This window comes from Anolis sagrei, chromosome 1 (genome assembly GCF_037176765.1).
Source record: "Anolis sagrei isolate rAnoSag1 chromosome 1, rAnoSag1.mat, whole genome shotgun sequence".
In the NCBI taxonomy this organism is placed as follows: domain Eukaryota; kingdom Metazoa; phylum Chordata; class Lepidosauria; order Squamata; family Dactyloidae; genus Anolis; species Anolis sagrei.
Genome location: NC_090021.1, coordinates 94,179,791 through 94,184,564, shown reverse-complemented (window position 1 = coordinate 94,184,564; position 4,774 = coordinate 94,179,791). Strand labels below are relative to the sequence as shown.

Below are 4,774 nucleotides of genomic sequence, written 5' to 3'. Positions count from 1 at the left end.
TTAATATTTTCAAAAACCCGCAAAACAGCAAGTCTGCTAAAGGTGAACTGCAAAGTAACGAGGGAACACTGCACTAACCAATATTTCATGCTAATGGCAACAGAAGTGCTTGCTTTTACTCACCTGTATTAGACTTGTTATAGTAGTTTGGTAGCATTCATATGTTTATCCATTCATTTACTTGTTCACTTGTACATAAATGTATGTATGGATTTAGGGCAAAGTGTACTTACAAGATGGTTTATTTATCATGTCAGAAGTGAATTGAGAATACAGTTATAATATATTTAAAACAGCACAAAGTTTAAAACTTGGCATTATGCTAGATTTCCTTTGATTAGAAGCTGGCCACTTGGAGTGCCTCTGGTGTCGCTGTAAGAAGGTCCTTCATTGTGCATGTGGCAGGGCTCAGACTGCATTGTTGTAAGTTGTCTGTGGTTTGTTCTTCTCCACACTCGCATGTCTTGGACTCCACTTTGTAGCCCCATTTCTTAAGGTTAGCTCTGCATCTCGTGGTACCAGAGTGCAGTCTGTTCAGTGCCTTCCAAGTTGCCCAGTCTTCTCTGTGCCCAGGAGGGAGTTTCTCATCAGGTCTCAGCCTACAAGATGATATAGGCCAGTGATAAGATTGCCTTAGAGCAGTGGTTCCCAACCTTTTTTTTGACCAGGGACTACTTGACCAGGAATCACTCTCCAACATTAGTACCAAAAGGGTTACGAATCCGTTTTTGGTCAACTTTAGATTTGGTTTGGGGTGCTGATTCAGAAAATTGCATTGAATAGGCCACATCAGCTCTAGTTTCTGATACAGAACATTTGCCATGGCCAGCGACAGGGAAGGAGTGGCAGGCTGCACAAAAGAAGCAGAAATAAAATAAAATAAATAAAGAGGAAGGAGGTTCGCAGACCAGATTTTCATCCTTGCGACCCACTGGTGGTCTGCAGCCTACAGGTTAAGAAACACTGCCTTAGAGTCACTATAAGTTGGAAATTACTAAAAGGCACTCAACAAACTTTCTACAGTTCAGTTCTCTTTGACCTATTTATAAGGAGACTCCTGTGGTGCAGTGGGTTAAACCCTTGTGCCGGCAGGACTGAAGACCGACAGGTAGGAGGTTTGAATTGGGGGAGAGTGCGGATGAGCTTCCTCTGTCAGCTCCAGCTCCACATGTGGGGACATGAGAAAAGCCTCCCACAGGAATGGTAAAACATCAAAACATCCAGGCATCCCCTGAGCAACGCCCTTGCAGATGGCCAATTCTCTCATACAAGAAGCGACTCGCAGTTTCTCAAGTTGTGCCTGACACGGGGGGGGGGGGAGGGGGATCCTATTTACAATCCTATACTCCAGTCATTATGACATAATAATATCTTTGGCCAGAATCCTGCGAGGGATTTATGAATGGTACACAGCCTCACAATGAATGTGCACTGTACACTGAGCATCTTGCATTTGATGCACTTGGTTTCGAGTCGATTATTCAAAAATAAACATAGGCTTAATTTGCCATTCTGCTTGCTAGAGGGAAAATACATTAATCACAGAGAACACAATTCCCATTAATATTTAGGTTAGTTTGTCTATTGTGACTCTCAGCATTCTGGACATACTTTGCCTTTCCACAAGCCTCAAAGTAAAATGATCTGTAACATGATACCATACCAACAATGCAGGTTGATAACCACACTTCTTGGTAACAATTACTCCTTGTTCTTGACCATTGTACTAGTGCTATCTCCTCCCAACTGACCCAATTATCCAGGACAGCCCTGGTTTATCCTTTGTTGTCCCACTTTTTTCCAGATGTTTTAAAGATGTCCTAATTTCTCTCTCATTCTCCTTCTCCTTTTCCCTTTCAATTTCTTAAAAAATGAGTTCAATGTGCAAAAGTAGTATGCACTCAATTGAGTGAATTTAAGTTTTTAAAAAATGAACAGGAAATATAACAACATTGGTAAATCATGCATCCCAAGTTTTGAATGATTAACTTTCAAAAGTTTGAATCTCTCTCTGGTCAACTATGGGCCCTTCCACATTGACCCTTTATTCCAGGATCTGATTTCCAGATTATGGTTTATTCCAGGTTATCTGTCAGTGGGGACTCATATATTTCTGTTTAAAGCATATAATCTGGAGTCAGATCCTGTGTGGAAGGGTCCTATGTTTGTAGCACTGAATTGGAGTCCACACACTTCACCATGTAGGGATAGAAGTACCCTTTGAATTTGGGTGATAATAATGTGTGAGAATTTTGATAAAAACTTGTCAAAATGAACAACTTGATTCACAAACAGAATGGAAACCTGTGAGATTTGGGAATGTTGGAAATTGCAACTTTCTTCAAGCCTCCACTCGTAATTTGTTATGTATATAATTCAGATTTCTTACTGTATTGTATGTGTATGTGTTGGTATGCTGTTTTCCTTAAATCTGTGTTGTTGTGGGAGGGGTTGCAGACCATGTGTTCAGATCTCAAGACTCCATTTTGGAAACAGTATGCTTTTAGAAATCAGTAGAAACTGACTACACATCATTCCAAAAGATGTCTGGTTTTCCCAAATGGTTCTGAATATCCATTTTGCAAAAGTTTATGGAGATTTCAATTTTGCCAAAAGGGAAAAATATACAAACATAAATGAAAATAAAACTGATAGATTTTGCATACCATGATACAACTTTTCCATCACATATGTGTAAATTCTGGCAGTAAAAAATGTAAACCTATTCCCTTTCCCCCTTAAAAAGACATTGTCTCATTCTTTAGACTTTAATTACTTCCCTGCCTTTCCTACAAGGGTTATCCAGAAGGTAAGGTTACAAGGCACATATCTCTCGCAGGAAATTTTCTCGGGGGAAATTGGTATCACAGTTGTGTAGCGGGAAGCCAGCTGAAGAGAACAAGCAGTGCCAATCGTCAGTAGCTCATCAACTAGCATTGTGGTGAAGGTTAGAGATGAGCATCCTCATTCCGTTTCCCTCCAAGGGCGAAGTTCCTAAATACTAAGGGCATGAATGGCACTGAAATTAATCGTGAAATCGTTTCAGTTTCTGGAGAGGATGTAATATCAAGACAGCATGTGACAAAGTGGGTACAGAATATTTTGTGAGACCATGAAGAAACATTATGGGATGTTGACAGCAGGAGTCTGTCTCCTTCATGACAAGGCGCATCTGCACACCGCTCATGCAATACAAGAGTAGTTGACTTAATTTGGTTGGGATGTTTTAAGCCCCGATGTCGCACCCAGTGACTATCATCTGTTCACGAATTTGAACTTTTCTGTCAATGACGAGGTGAAGATAGAAGTGATGAACTCAATGAAAAAGGCGGAGGGAAACTTCTATGGCACAGGCATCAAAAACTTTTCCCACAGATGACAAAATGTATTGAACTGAATTGCGATTATGTGGAAAAATAATGTAATACCTCTGCTACAATCCATGTAAGTTTTATTAAAATATATTAATTCTTCATATTTGAAAAAAAAATGTAATCTTACTTTCCGGATTACCCTCGTATATGGACAGGAACTATTCAGGATAAAATAGAAAGAAAAAGCGTTTAAATGTCCCCATTTGTTCTCTTTTCATAGGGAAAGTGTTACCTGACTCTACACTTCACAAAGTGAGAGAGCAAACTGTCCTTTTTAAACGTGTAGTCAGTGAATCTTAAAAATTAATTCAATTTAGAGCTAGTCTATTTTCAGCCAGTGAGAAACTGAACTTTACATCAGAGACCTGTAGGATGCTGATTATTTTATTCCTTGGCTTGCCAGACTCCTGTCTAAGAATACACAAAGTACATGAAGTTCTTCAGAGAAAAAAGATGCTCCACCCATTCCCTAATACATACAAAATAAACTGCATTTTCTTTCAGAGGTGTGTGCATGGCTTGTAATACTCCCATTTGAGACACTACTATTGTTGTGTACCTTCAAATCATTTCTGACTTATGGTGACTCTAAAGCAAACCTGACAAGGTTTCTTGGAAGCATCTGTTCAGAGGGGGCTTGCTTTCCTTTGAGGCTGAGAGACTACGAAATGTAGTCATGTAGTCCAAGCTCAAAATGTTATACTTTCAGGGATGGGTGACTTGTGGTCCTCCAAATGTTGCATTGCAACTTCCATTATCAGCTATATTAGCTTAGGATGATGGGTGATGCAGTCTTGCAACATCTGTTGGATGACTGGTTAACCACACTTGAATTTATGGTTGCCAGTGAACAAATAAAGTCAGCTTATTCTATTTTTTGTATGTCCAAGATATAGAAGAACCACAACTAATAATGCTGTAGCTATGTATTAGTCTCCCAATCTCCATCTAATTGTTCAGCCATTTTATCAATCTGTGCAGCACAGTCTCATCTACATCCTACTGTCCTTGGTTTCTCCTGTTCTCTTCCCTAAGAGATATACAACAGAGATCTTGAATCCTGCTAGTGGTGCCAACTAAACCTACTGAATGAATTATTAAAAAGTAAGTTGACACTTATGTAACTCATTGATCCAAAGGCACTACTCCAGTTGGAACGAGCAATAGGACCAATGGGGCTTAGACTGATAGGATATGTGGGTCTTTTCACTATGGGGAGAGAGGTGATGAGTGGGGCTATTCAGCAGAAGCAGCACTTACAAAATTAGGTTTTTGGGCTACAGCATTCAGAATCCACTAGGCCAGTGGTTCTTAACCTGTGGGCCGCGGACCACCAGTGAGTTGCGAGAACAAAAAGCTGGTCTGCGAGTCTCCTTCCTTTAAAAAAAAGTATTTATTTT

The 4,774-nt window shown here is 39.9% G+C and overlaps 1 long non-coding RNA gene across 2 annotated transcripts in view; it reads right to left on the bottom strand.

The window, feature by feature from the left end:
• Positions 1-226: 226 nt before the first annotated feature.
• The window catches only part of LOC137096906 (uncharacterized), a 39,357-nt gene continuing 34,809 nt past the window's right edge, over positions 227-4,774 (bottom strand). For both annotated transcript variants that reach the window (XR_010909789.1, XR_010909788.1), the window contains exon 3: positions 227-599. This is a non-coding gene — a long non-coding RNA (uncharacterized lncRNA). The remainder of the gene's footprint in view (positions 600-4,774) is intronic.